The sequence below is a fragment of the Haliotis rubra genome, unplaced genomic scaffold (genome assembly GCF_003918875.1).
Source record: "Haliotis rubra isolate DU_JTF1 unplaced genomic scaffold, ASM391887v1 Scf1094, whole genome shotgun sequence".
Taxonomy (NCBI): Eukaryota; Metazoa; Mollusca; class Gastropoda; order Lepetellida; family Haliotidae; genus Haliotis; species Haliotis rubra.
In genome coordinates, this window is record NW_025764997.1 from 167012 (window position 1) to 182734 (window position 15723).

The following is a 15723-nucleotide window of genomic DNA, read 5'->3' on the forward strand; positions in this document are numbered from 1 at the left end:
TTGGCTGAAAACAAAGCTTTGGTCCCTTTTTGGGCACCCTCAAAAACGTATTCCCGATTCTTGTTTTTTCTTGGTTTTTCTCAACATGATAAATAGACACCTGTGAACAATTTTCTGCAATAATTGGCCTGTTATCACAAATGTCTAGGTTATTTTATTTTGACGCCGATTTCTTCTGGTCTAGTACGTAGTGGGTCCACCAAGTGCATGTTTCAAAAGGCCTGATTTACATGAATACACACGCCTTTAACTGCAGCTGTTACTGCGCATTGCAGTCGCCTGGCAGACTTGAATTACAAGCGCAGTCTGGGCACGGGAGTACACTGCACCGACACTGATACTGATAACATTCAGCCTGTGAGTATTATTAACTTCATATCCATATAATATTTCCTTTCACTTTCACTTGCAATAGAAAATATTGAATAGATTCGTTGAATGTATGTGTTTTCAGAACATATAGGTGTATATATCAGGTCTTAGTATCTTTAGGTCTTCAAGGTTTTCTCGATGCATAGTGTGTGTATGACTTCGTATGACTGTTCATGTATTTGACGTACATGTAATCACGAGTGACAGATAAGATATATGTGTGACAAGTCAATCTGCTGTCTGGGATGGTGTACGGCAAATAAGGTATTATGTCATAGATAGTACCTGCTGTCTAGTATGGGGTAAGGGAACCAAGGTATGTATGTGTTAATTCGTAGTTGTTGTCTGGTATGGGGTTGTGGAACCGAGGTATGTATGTGTTAATTTGTAGTTGTTGTCTGGTATGGGTTAAGGCACTGAGGTATATATAGTATGACCAGAAATTATTGAGAATTTTAGGAATATGTTTTAATTGGATTTCTAGTATAAACAACCTTGACCAGCTATTAAGTGCTTGGTTTCATCCAAGAGAGACAACTACGTTAATCCTTTTCATTAGTTTGTGAAGAGTTATCCCCCTTTGTTTACTTGCTAGCAGACGACATTTTCTTCAGTGATCCTCAGTATGGATGACTTAGAGAAGAGGAAGTTGATTTTAGGGTATTATAACAAGGACATCAGATCAACTAAAGTGATTTCAAGTAGAACAGGCATCCCTTTGTCGACTGTTTATCGTGTTTGACAAATATTGCAAATGGATATGGCACTGAGAACCAGGGAGGCGCAGGTAGGCCTAGACAATTGACTATCGGTGACAGGAGGCGGCTTGGTATTCTTGTTTCTAAAAACAAACGAAGGAGTTTAAAAAACTTAAGGCTGGATATGATTGATAGAGGAACTGTGTCTGTCTGTAAGATGAGAATTAGAACTGAGCTGCATGCAATGGGTTGGCAGAAAAGTCGAGGAATTCCATCACCGATCATGAAACCTGAACAAAAGGAGCGAAGGTTGAACTGGTGCTTACAGCATAGACATTTTAACTGGGACAATGTGATTTTCTAAGATGAAAGTTCTGTGTGGCTGTTTCCTAAGACACTGAAATTCTGGACCAAACAAACTGAAAAACCTTTGTATCAGCGCCCAAAGTACAGTCCGAAATTTAATGTGTGGGGTGGCATATCTGTGTTAGGGGCAACGCCCCACTGTGTATTTGAAGGGAGTATGAACAGTGAGCGGTACACAGATATTTTCGAGGGACATTTACTTCCATCTGCTCACGTGTTCTATGGCAATGTTACGATTTTCCAGCAGGACAACGACCCAAAACATCGTTCAAAGCATTCACAGGCCTGGTTTCGGACCCAAAATATGACATTATTACATTGGCCAAGCTATAGCCCTGACCTAAATCCAATAGAAAATGTTTGGGGACTTATGAAGGGAAGTGTCAATAAGAAAAATATGACAAATATTGCTGAAATGAAAAAAGAGGTGGTCCGATATTGGGACAGCATGGACCACGACTTTCTAACTTCTTTAATCAGTAGTATGCCCCGCCGCATTGAAGCCTGCATTGCTGCCCATGGTGACTTGACAAAATACTAACTGTTCACCTGTCTTTGTCTTTCTGCTAATATTCACAATTAATACGTGAGTAATGAGTGAAACAAATAAACAAATTACAATCTTTAAATTCTCAACAATTTCTGGTTGTACTGTATGTGACAGTTCGTAGCTGTTGTCTGGTATGGGTTGGGAAACTGAGGTATGTATGTGAAAGATCATATCTGCTGTATGGAATGGGGTTTGTGAACTGAAGTATGTATATGAAAGATCTAACCTGATGTCTCTGTTTGGGACCTGTAAACAAATTATGTATGTGATATATCGTTTGTATGTGATACATCGTATCTGGTGGTAGGTATTGGGTGGTGTAACTTTTTAGTGAGACCTGTCGAGGAAGAATGGATAAAACATGAGCTAAAATTAATACATCTGGATATATGTAATTTGATGAGTTGGGAAGGTATAGTTTAGGAGTATGCTTTGCTAATCGGCGTACTAAACAATATGTACCTGCCTATTGTAGATGACCCTGAAATAACCCAACTCACAAAAATGGACACACTTTAGACTTATTGATTACAAGGACCAATGAAATAATGTTTATGATTTCATCTATGACCATTCTGTTCATTCCGACCATGTTGGTTTACTCTGCTCCACAAGTGTTCACAATCCCCAACGATCAACCATTCGAATACCTTCATCAGTTTCTTCACGGACAATATTCTTAACATCGTACATCTCGCGATCAATGTGACCAATGTGCGCTCGTGAGGAGACAGTCATATATGTACATACATTGACATAGTGCACCAACCACTGAGAAAGATATCGGTATTTTAATTGCACAAAGTCCAACTAAAACGTGTTCTGTCCCATGGCTTATTGTATAAACAGGCATTCGTCACCACTCGCCCCTTTCCGTAACCTCCAGTCGGCTTGTCCCGGACGAGCACTAATAACACCTCTTTTAAAGAAGCCAACATTGGAACCAATCATGTCTTTAAGAACTATCGTCCAGTTTCAAATCTGCCATTCATTTCCAAATTGATAGAGCGTGTTGTAGCAAACCAACTGAAACAACACCTCCTGGACAACAATCTTGGTGATATCATGCAGTCAGCATACAAAATAGGTCACAGCACAGAAACAGCTTTGCTGCGTGTGCAGAATGACCTTCTGCATGCTGTTGATTCCAAGGGAGCGGCAATTCTTGTCCTCTTGGATCTATCAGCAGCATTTGACACAATAGACCATTCCACTCTCTTGGAAACTCTACAGTTACGTCTTGGAGTCACTGGCGATGCGTTATCATGGTTTCAATCGTATCTCACAGGACGCAAGCAATCAGTTATCATCGATGGGGTAAGGTCTGAGAGCAGAGAATTAAGGTTTGGAGTGCCACAAGGCTCAGTCCTAGGCCCAATCCTGTTCACTGTATATACCATACCCGTTGGTGATATAGCCCGAGCCCACAATCTCAGCTATCATCTCTATGCTGATGACACTCAGCTATATCTCGGATTCAAGCCACAAACTGCATCTTCTGTACAGAATACCCTGCAGGCAATAACAAATTGCATAGCTGAGATCAAATGTTGGATGAACAGTAATTTTCTGAAATTGAACGATGACAAAACTGAGATTCTCATCATCAGCTCCAAACAGACAAAATCAAAGTTCAAGGTCCCTGGAGTTCAAATTGGAGACACGTTTGTTCAACCAGAAAGCCATGCTCGAAATCTAGGTGTCATCTTTGACTCAACATTAAGCATGGAAAATCACGTCAGTAACATCTGCAAATCTGCATATTTCCACCTAAGGAACATCAGACAGATTAGCAGGTACATGGACACACCATCAGTAAAATGCCTAACCCATGCACTTGTGACATCACGTCTCGACTACTGCAACAGTCAACTCTATGGAATACAGCAGAAGTACATGGATAAGTTACAGCGTGTTCAAAACACAGATGCCAGGCTCATAACACACACACATATGTATGTGCATATAACACCAGTCCTGGAAGACTTAATCTGGCTCCCTGTAATAGACAGAGTTGTATTCAAACTTCTTGTGTTTGTTTACAAGTTCATTAATGGGCTTGCTCCATTCTATCTCCAGGAACTAGTCAACATTCACAAGCCTGGAAGGTCACTCAGATCAGCTAGTCAGCAAAGCTTAGATGTTCCATCTGTCCGAACCACAACATACGGGGACAGAAAATTTAGCAGAGCGGGCGTTGTACTCTGGAATGGATTGCCTGAAAATGTCAGAAAATCGGAAAATATCAACAGTTTCCGATCTTGTCTCAAAACCATCCTCTTCAAACGAGCATTCGACTAAGCGCACATGAGCAGGACTCTGGATATGTAGCGCTATACAAATGTCTAATTTGATTTGATCTCAGATGTTGTCCGTTCTTGTATTCCTGGGATATTGTCATAAACAGTGAAATAATGTTCACACAACACCGTTTTGCAAAAAATAGCGCCGTGAAATTAAAACCTAAATATAAATGCTAGAAACAAACCCTTTTCAACATTAGACATTAGACATCCTTCATTAGCTGCGACAATCAGTGTGTATGGGTTTGGGAAAACGTTTCTTTATCGCTTTAATACGATATTTTTTTTAAACCAGACCTGTATGTAAAACAAACACGGTACATTAAACAAGGAACATAAAACAAAGAAAGTGAAAGGAGGAAAGGGAAATGAAAAACACTGGACAAGGACGCTTTTAAACATAAACACAACATCGATATTGAACACATTCAGACATTAAATATTCGCCGTATGAAACAAATAGTGTAGTTCGCAGTTCAGGTATGAGACGGGAACCTGGTGTCTTGATGTATGAATAACATGTGCTCGATTGCGTGTATTCGTTTCTAACAGGGTCGCAATGTTATCTCATGGTAGATATGTGTTTTAGAATGATAATATGTTCTGTTAGTGAGATTAGTGCAACATACGCTTACGCCACTAAACTGTCAACCAGAATTGACTTGAAAAACTGAGGGTATGCATGCACGATGTCGTGTTTGTGATCCGGGAAGTGTAGAGTAAGGTGTGTATGTGAGGGATCATATGTGCTTCCGTGTGAGAGGTCAGGCAACTTGTTTTCGCTTTTACAAGTACACGTTGGGTTTTAAGTTGTGGCTTTTGTCGCAGTTCTGGTATGAGGATGAACTGAGAATGAACCATAAGATCACATTAAGTCTCTGCCTACCAGGACCTGGCTATGCAAGACATTGTTATGAATGTAGACCTGGTTCCCTCATTGCAAAATTCCAAACGCATGGGTTAACATTCAGTTCATTCCAAATTCAAGGGGAGGTATTCTCCTAATCTATCTAGGTCACAAGTTTAGGATTACGAGAACAAAAAGGGAGCGAGTTCATTGGAAATGTTAAATGTTGTAAAACAGGTTGTCCTGCAACCGCCAACACCGTCAGTGATGTTCACATATGTTTATGAAAAGAAATATTTGTGTATATATATTTTTGTATTCAGTTACCATTTTCTCATGATCTGAAAATGTACGAAATGTGTATTCATGAATTCATCATGAAGAGAAAATATACGCAAAATGTTGAATTCCTGAAATAGAAAAAATCGAGATAAAGTTATAGTGTTTACTGTGTTGGGCTGAAACAGTATATAAGTTAATGCCCTATTGTTTAAGGGATTATAACTGCCTTTGTGTAGTTTGCTGAAAACAAAGCTTTGGTCCCTTTTTGGCACGTATTGCCCCATTCTTGATTTTTCTTGGGTTTTCTGTACATGATAAATAGACACATGTGAACAATTTTCTGCAATAATTGGCCTGTTATCACAAATGTCTAGGTTATTTTATTTTGACGTCGATTTCTTCTGGTCTAGTGCGTAGTGGGTCCACCAAGTGCATGTTTCAAAAGGCTTGATTTACATGAATACACACGCCTTTAACTGCAGCTGTTACTGCGCATTGCAGTGGCCGAGCAGCCTTGAATTACAAGCGCAGTCTGGGCACGGGAGTACACTGCACCGACACTGATAACATTCAGCCTGTGAGTATTATTAACTTGTATACATAGTGTGTGTATGACTTCGTATGACTGTACATGTATTTGGCGTATATTTAATCACGAGTGACAACTAAGATATATGTGTGACAGGTCCATCTGCTGTCTGGTGCGGTGTACGGCAAATAAGGTATTATGTCATAAATTGTACCTGCTGTATGGTATGGGGTAATGGAGCTGAGGTATGTATGCATTAATTCGTAGTTGTTGTCTGGTATCGGGTGAGGGAACTGAGCTATGTATGTGTCATTTCGTAGTTGTTGACTGGTGTGGGGTAAGGGAACCGAGGTATGTATGTGTCATTTCGTACCTGCTGTCTGGTATGGGGTAAGAGAACCGAGGTATGTATGTGTTGATTCGAAGTTCGAAGTTCGCTTTTTCTGTGGTGTGAAATCAGTGAATTGTTGTATCAGTGAAATGGGAGCAACACACGTTTGACATCCAGATTTATCTTGAGATCGTGTGTGTGATCCGGGTACGTGTGTTTGTGAAAGATCATCGGTGCTTCCTTGTATATGGTTGGGCAACCGAAGCATGCATATGAAAGATCAAGCGTGTTGTCTGGTATGAAGTTTGAACAACTGACGTACGTCCTTGACAGATCATCTGTGATGTTTGTTTGCACATCTCTGCATCCACGTGGGTTGTGGTGTCGACAGTCAGATGTGTGTGCATACATATTACGACACTAACACGATACGCTACTAGCTATTCAAATAAACCTCGAGCATGTAATCCAGTCCCTCAACAGTACACACTGCCGTCTACTGATCTCCATTCATGTCAGCTTGCTACTTGATATACATGCTCGGCGAGAATGAGAGCCTGCTATCACCTGGGACCTTAATGTTTGTGCACACGTGATACTTCACATATGCGATAACATTTTAAAGAGACAGTTGATATTACACTTATACATTGAGCTAAGCACACCTGTTCGTTGACAAAGACGAACGCTGAGGTGTTTAGATTTAGGAGGCGTATGTAACAAGGACATGGATGACATGCTAGCGTGTGCATGTACTTCTTTCTTTGTCGTGAATTCTCCTTGAATAGTATCGATGTGATCTTGTTTATCAGGTAACGTGCTTTAAGGCAACCGTGTTCAGTAAGATTAACAGCGAGTGATCGTCTCAACTAGGATACCGCGTCACGTGTAAACATGATAAGTATGGTCCCTATGTATTTCAGTAATCGTGTTCGTATAAAATGTGTTAAAACGCTGTTTTGCATTTGCGTTTGCCCATGGAATTCGTTTTGTCAGATATGGAATTATTTTCTGGCATTGATGTTTTGATTAAGTACTCATGAAATAAATGGATATACTACTGCCACTTCCATCTTGTGAAACAATTTCAATGCACTCACCCTTTCAACACTGAAAGGACGAACAAACATTTTGCTCCCAAACGTGCATGCAGTGACATACCCCTGCCGACTTGTTACAGAGAGAAAGTATGTCAGTCCAATTATAACGGGAATGTAGCTGGATTCCATACAATTGTGACAAAGGTCAACAAGATTCGAGCTAAGCACGGAGATAAAATGATTGCATTATTATACACGGCACATTCTTTACTTTTCTTTTAATTGACAGGAAACCAGATAAGTGGATCACATTCCCTCTGAACCAGACAGCTTGCACAAAGATATGCAAATCGGAGCAAAGGGTGACTAAATTACAGTGAGAGACACTGACATGCACACATCTAGTCTAAGCCAGCAGTAGACTAAGCAAGGCGTATAGCAACAGGCTGCTGTTTACTGTTCCCGACCGTATGGTGTGTCGCTCCAACACAATCTACAAGGACAGGAGGGGTAAGTTTGTCTACTACAATACACTTCAGTTCACGATAAATGATAACAATAATAGTCCATTTGTATGTAGTATATATTCATGCATAGTGCATGTTCAAAAGGCACAACAATAAGAAGTCATTTGGAGAAAATAAGATCGCTCTCGTCTCAATTGATCATACACACGTATCAAACCATTATAAACAACATCACTACAGATGTAAACGCATTGGATTCATATACATGTAACTATTCATGCTAAGCATGGTATAAACATGTCAATAATGAATGGTTCGTTTGCGGGTTGTTTGTTGTTTAACGCCGCACACAGCAACATTCCGGCTTTATGGCGGCGGTCTAAATAATCGACTCTGCACCAGACAATCCGGTGATCAACTGCAGGAGCATCGATCTTCACCACTGAGATAAGATGACATTTGGCAACCAATCCAGTGAGCTTGACTATCTGATCCCTTTAGTGGCCTCTTTCGACAACCTCATCTTCACGGGTTATGGGGGTGGTGGGGTAGCCTAGTGATAAACGCGTTGGCTCGTCACGCCGAAGACCCGGATTCGAATCCCCACATGGGTACAATGTGTGAAGCCCATTTCTGGTGTCCCCCGCCGTGATGTTGCTGGAATATTGCTAAAAGTGGCGTAAAACCAAACTCAGTCAGTCAGTCAGTCACGGGTTATGTATTTATGCACGAATAGCATCTGACTGGACATGTAAGAATGATATAAGTACATATGACATTGAGCAAATTGTGCGTTCAGAAGTTTGCTACAGGAGCAGAGTCAATTGGATAGCCATGCAACGTTTTTCCCCAAACACTGTTGATGTAGAACACACCATTTGCGCTGATTCCTCAAACAGTATCTGTTATCGATTTGACAGAGACCCCCATTCATATGCTCTTTCCTAGATTTATCAATGCTAAATAGTTAACCTGATAAATTTAGATTGGAAAGAGTCTACTGGCATAGGAAAGGTAGTGTCACTGACCTGAAATGACTGAACGCCACGCTGAGCTCCTTGACAACAAACAGACACTCAGATTTATTGTAATAAATCTTCAGCTTGTTTTCAAACATCCATGAAGTCATCTAGGAATCATCATCTAGGCCTATACTGCTTTGTGTGATTACCGGCACTGAGCTACAAGTATGTGGTAAGAGCAATGCTTCCAATGCACACATTTTGAGCCACTTGTATGCGCGGTCACTGTGATAGCTCGCTGTTAGCACTGGCTGAACGTGTTAAGAAGTTACACAGTGTAAAGCAAGCAAAGAATATTGCTTAAAATTCTTTGTTGGATACCAGACTCACTAACATCATATCAACTGCGAGCAGGTCAGCAATTGTTTTGTGGCATTAGTCGCAAACCAAGATAATAGGGTCTTTTGGTGTTACGCGGTCAGGAAATCAACCCACCGATATTTAGTTCCCAAAGCAGACGTTCTGTCCATTAGTGAGTGAGTGAGGTTTTACACTTCTTGTAGCAATATTCCAGCACTACCACAGCGGGAGACACTAGAAATTGGCTTCACACATAGAACCCTTGTGGATAATCAAACCCGGGTCTTCAGCGTGGCGAGCGGACGCTTTAACCATTAGGCTACCCCACTTACTCCCTTCTGTCCAATAGACCACGGACAGTGAAATATGTTAGGTCATTATCACATTAACGAAAATTGACATACTTCCTTCTGTTACAGAAACATAACCAGTGGTAAACATAATGAAATCATTAAAAACCCGTAACCAAAGTTTGAAACAGTTGGACAGTCGTTGATACTGACAGACTCGTCTGTTTAGTGTTGCTTTGATGTCATGAAGGGGTCACACTACATAGTTCGCTTCCAAACATTCCCAACTCCCTTCTGATGTATGTTAGGGCGAAAATTAACACCACTTCCTTTGATACCGTATTGACCGTAGTGGCCGAAGCTTACAATGTATTTATCGTACTGCCATGTTAAATGTCAGAATATCATTTTTCGTTTTTGAAGATCGATAAGCTGGCTACCGACTATATGAGGTGTAAACATAATAGCATCTGTCTTTCGACTGGATTTTTAAAATCAGTGAAACATATTCTGACAATCTTCAAACTGCTGTAAAAATGGTTAATGATGTAAAATAGTTAAATAGAGCAGTGAAAGTCGGTAAAATAAATGTGTACATAGTGAACTCAAACACAGCTAATCGAACGGTTTTCGAACTCCGGGTCATATTATGACGTCATACGTTTGTTAGCGATGCAGCCTCTCGGCGGAGAGTTTGGCGGCTACCGTGGCAGCGGGAAATATTTTTTCGGAAACTTATTAAAACGTCATTTACCACTGAAATTAAAGCATTTTACACGAAGGTAAGATAATGCCGTGTGAAACTGTGTCCTGATGTTCTAAGCGCTTGAAATGGATGTTTATGAAACGAAATATTTATATACTTTCATAATGACGCTTAAAGGGGAAGTGTACACGATAAAATCACATTTATTCTTATGTGAAACACAGTGAGATATTTTAAATATTTAATATCAATGTTTGAAATTATACACTCATTTTTCTTACAGTGAAAGTATAACCCTCAAAATAAGTGCTGAAATGTTACGCCATTATGTGGCCCTTGTTTGTTGAGCTAAACAGACCAGAGTTACCGCCCTTTGATTATGACGTAATTCGTGCCACTTGAATTTAGACTGGTCACCTGTCCAGTCCCAAATCAAAAGATAATAAATTAGAAATTAATCACGTGAGAAGAGTTTGTGAAAATACGAAAGAAGCCTAAGAACTGAAAATGTTAGCAGCAGGACAGATTGATCTCGTGTATTTTCATTCACAGCCTCACGTGAATGCAAATACCAAATATGTGTAACAATGTTGACGTACGTATGACATCACTATCGGGAAGCGACATTCTCAAAATGGCGTGTTCACTGGTCGTGTACGCCGGATATTTCGACGGAATTTGTATTTGGATATGGTATCGATAGGTGGGAAGAGTGGAAGAGGTGGGGCATATATTATACGATTTATGTAGGAATTAGCTAACACATGCCGACACATTCACCGATGGCAAGCTAGATGTAGTGCATAAACGTTTTAGTTTTTGTGAAAAACGATACTGTTGAAAGACGAACGACTCAGGTTGAATGTTATACAATTTGGTTTGCACAATGTATACGTCTTTTTCAAACTGCAACGTCATCACAATGTAGAACTGACCACATAGTCAGCTGACGGCCAATCAACAGCTGGATTAAAATAGTAGCCTGCGCATCGAGACACAATAACCACACCTATTCCTGCACCACGTGAAATGGGTGTAACAACGTCATTCGTTTATCGGTCTGGTACCAATGACGTCATTTCCAAGGCACATAAGCCATGGTGTGTTTATTGTGGACATAGAACTCTTGGTAAATGTGGAAAATTTGAATCGATATAACGCAAAAGAATAAATTAGTTACTTCTGATATCTTTACTGTTTTGGCTATAAAACTACTTGACAAACACTTTTATGATGAAAAAGTACAAGACAAAACGGTTAATTTTCGTGTATACTTGCCCTTTAAGCTGTAGGGAATGAATCTATTTTGTATGATGAAATTTATGTAAATTCGAAATTTGTTCAAATAAAAGGACTGATAGGGTTTGAAAGTGATCCCTTATACATGGTGTAATGGTAATGGAAACATCTGTCAGTGATACAACATATCTCCAGACATGTGGAATATACATAGTAGACATAAACATACTTTAGTATTTGGTATTGTAAGCGTTTATGAATATTGTAAACTGATATCAAACTTCAGCGCCAAGTTCAGTACACAAGTGATTCGCCATGACATTGAGAAACCTTCATTGATGAGTTTGGTTTTGGGGGGAACTGAGGCCTTTTAATGAGCATAGTATTCACTTCCAAGTTTACTGTCTTGTTCTCTAAATTATTTTGATCCCTTTCTTGTTTTCCTTAACTACCAGACTTTGTCTCCCTGGCCTCATGCAAAATGTACAACGCTGAAACTACCAGCATTAAAGCTCGACAATAGCTACCATACAGTGACGTCCTTTGTACGTCATACAGTACAATACAAAGTATTCCATTAATGGCAATACTTTGATATAGTTTATATTTATAATACAGCTTCCAAGATAATGGAAGGGCATGACTATTTATGTATGAAGATGTGAACATTTTAAAACGTGTCAAAATGAGGCTAATATACAAATATCACCAAATGAATGTTACACAAAGGTACACAATAATGAACACTATTCGTGTCGTGTCTTATCCCATTATTGTTTGTGGAATGCACACTGCTTGTTTTGCAGGAACCGCTTTGACACGCCAGAAATACTATACAAAGAAGATGCAAACCGTACTCACGTTTTGAGGAAGAAAAAACGTTCAAGAATAAAGGACAAAACGTTGGATGTCAGTTGGAAAATAAAACCATGAAGCACCAAAGAAAGGACATTGATCGCGGATATGCATGGGTAGTTTGTCTTGCTTGCTTTGCTATTGAGGTGCTCTGTAGCGCTCTAAACTCTTCTGTTGGGGTCATTACACCGGCCATTCTGGAAGAGGTTGATGGCGATTTGGTCAAAGTATCGTGGGTAGGGTCAACATTGCTTGGAACGTTCTCAATGTGCGGTAAGTGCTTGCTTCAGGCTACAACCATACGTTTTAGCTGTCAGTTGAGCAGAGCAGAGGGTTCAGGTCGAGTGTTAAACTACGTGTGTGGCAAACTCGTTTGAGAAGGCAATTCATATGATTACGGTTTATTCTGTTGTTCACAAATGTGAGGCTTCGCGCGTGCATTAGTCCATTACATTATTGTTCAATGTACCTCTTAATGCTTTGTTATATAATGATAGCTTCAGAAACATAAAAGTGAGTGAGTTAATATTTAACGTCACATCGGCAATATTGCAGCCATATCGTGACGAGAACATGTGATATTGAAATGAAATATTTGTATATTAAAAAACCTGCCGAGGAAGGACAGTAAAACAACTAGAATATCACAGATATGGATGTAAAACTAGTAATTAAGTCTAAAACGTTATAACTATATGAGAAAACAATACAGTATAAAAATGGACTATAAATCGCCAATAACTGAAGGTAGATCACCATACCAGGGATCATGGGGACTTACATTACTTTTGCTACCTGCGTGGACCCTTGTTGGATTTACACCATCCCTTCAGCCATTGGCGACAGAAGAGAAATCTAGCCATAAATTAAAAACACACATATTCTACGATTAAAAATCTGGTACACTTAGATTGACTAAATGTTTTGGGACTTACAGGAGGACAATCATTTTACAATACTTCAACCCCCTTTAAGGATACAGCCACTAACAATCTCAGTTGCTAATCTAAACTACCAATAATAAAATGTATACCTACTTACAAATCACTCAACAAATCTATTTTTTTTAAAAATGCAATAATTAAATGAGAACTGACATTATTAAAAAGATCCTTCACAGTTTTGGATTTGAAATAGATATCCCTTGTGATGGAATATTCAATGCAGTCAAGTCAGAAACATAAAAACTATGTATTGTGCATCTAGATGTACTTTATTGACAGGTACATTGATTGGGTAATTTTGTGATATATATTGGTATTACTTTGAGCAGGCATACATATCTGTGTGATTCAAAAAGAACCGACAGTCTGCAAGACTCGGAAGACTTTGTTGTTACGTCAGTCTTTGCCACACACAACTCAGGGTCATTGTGTAGTTATTATGGGCGCAGGTTCGGTATCTCATTGATTAATGACTGTTCATCCGTATTTTGAAACATTTGTCTCCAATGTTTGACGCTCAACCACGAAATAAATCATTACAGGAAAAAACACACTAAATATGCAGCATATTTACTAAAGTTTGTTGTGGAAAGAGTATGATGAAAGAAATACATGGTTCCTTCAAAGAACAAAATGTTTGAAATGAAATTCGGACACACGGCTATTGACATATCTTCCTCAGTGAGATGAAAAAGAACATGGGTCCAATGTTTTCGAAAGCCGAACGTGTCAAGTGCTGTCATTACGAGAGCGAACGAACTAATGATGGACTTTTTCAGGACCATTGGCAGGAATTGTTCAAAACAGAATTGGAAACAGATGGACAGGTATTCTGGGTGGTATACTGATGTTACTTGGACTGACAGCTGCATCCTTTTGTAGGACTGTCACTGGTTTGATCCTTACGGTCGGAGTCATATCAGGTAAGAATCATCATGCTTGTTGTGTAAACTTGGACAGCACATGTGGTCAATGTCACACTTTGATTCAAGGTTTCAAAACAAAATGAAAAGTTTGAAGAAATGTATTTTACAACAATAATCTTCTGACAACATTATTGAGTTGATATATCTGAATCTCAGTTGTAGGAGGCCAGCACATTTCCGAGGTGACGCAATATGACGTCCCCCTCGAAAATGTACTTACCCATGACGTCACCAAAACAAGATGACCGAATACATGCGCTGACCTCACCCTAACCGAATGACATCACAAAAAAGCCGACGTCCATGACTCAATACACGCGCCGGCCATGACGGATTGTAGGTGGCTTCCATCACCTAAAAGCGCTCACCACTCGCACAGTGCCCAACCTGTCTTTTTATGGCGTATTCGCGTTAAGGCGACTTTTTAGTTTCAGGTTTTCGCGTTAAGGCGACTGGCGGTAGTTTTTGATGTTTGGTGTTGTTTTAGTAACTGTTCTAAAAGTATGCCAAGCTGTTCCAATGTCTGACCCACTTTGTTAACGGACTTTATTATTAACTGACCCACCGGAAAGTAGGCGAGTGACGAAGAGGTCCGACGCCCGCGGGAGACCATCAGAAGAACATATAAAACTACTTACTGATTTAAGCCTGACGATATCACAAAAACGATGATAAAGCAGCTACGAAAGGATGGCTATCGTGAGGGACTGGACCGAACAACTGGTTCAGAAAGGTATGCAGCTTGCCCGGAGAGGATTTTATTATGCTTGTGTTTCGGACAAGGTTCCATGTGCCCGATGTGGTTTAAGATTGTGGATATGGTACGCCAATGACTATATTGACTTTGAACACAACAGGGATAGCCAATCGTGTGTATTCCTGAAAATTACGTTTCCCTTGAGATTCGACACTGATATTAGGATGCATACTGTCGTCTGACAAACTATGTATATCTACTTGTTGCTGTATTGCTTAAATGTGTACAGCAAATGTATCGGTGTTCAATGGTGTCCAGTATTGTGAATAAAAGGTATGAAAATGTATTTCACAATGCCTCTGTTGTGCTTCCTTTTGTCCTCGTGCTGTCTTGAATTGAAGTGAGCTTTACATGGACTGTTTGACACGATGTCTTTGATACTTTGGTAGAATATCGCCATCTTATCGTCTCGTATTGTAGAGAGCTTTACACACACAGGAGGACGTGCGATTTCGAGTGTCTATGTATATTTGCTTTGCGGTCTAGTATTGTATAGAGTTTTACATAGACAAACGACATTTACAGATCTCTTGTTTTGGTGATGTCATTCGGGGAGGGGGTGGTCAGCGCATGGATTTCTGCCATCTTGTTTTTGGTGACGTCATGGGCCAGTACATTTTAGAGGGGCACGTCATATTGTGTCACCACGGAAATGTGCTGGCCTCCTTCTACTAACCCTCCGTTGAGTATATGTAGTTATACATGTGAAATTTGTATCAATTGCTGCAGGAAACATATTTGATTCATAATCGAGCACCATGTGTCCGTGAATGAATTGATGAATAGTAAAACGTTTCCAACACTGTAGTCTAACCTACAAATCTACACCGCAGTAACTCAAACATTGCCCAGATACGGTGCCACCACATTTCATGGTGCTTATTTATGTCAAGTATAAG

At 39.8% G+C, this 15723-nt stretch overlaps 1 long non-coding RNA gene across 1 annotated transcript; it reads left to right on the plus strand.

Moving 5' to 3' along the window:
• Positions 1 to 285: 285 nt before the first annotated feature.
• Positions 286 to 14054, plus strand: LOC124283571. The gene is made up of 5 exons (XR_006900358.1): positions 286 to 357; positions 5920 to 5995; positions 7608 to 7828; positions 12149 to 12470; positions 13921 to 14054. It is a non-coding gene; the product is annotated as an uncharacterized LOC124283571 (long non-coding RNA).
• Positions 14055 to 15723: the final 1669 nt, after the last annotated feature.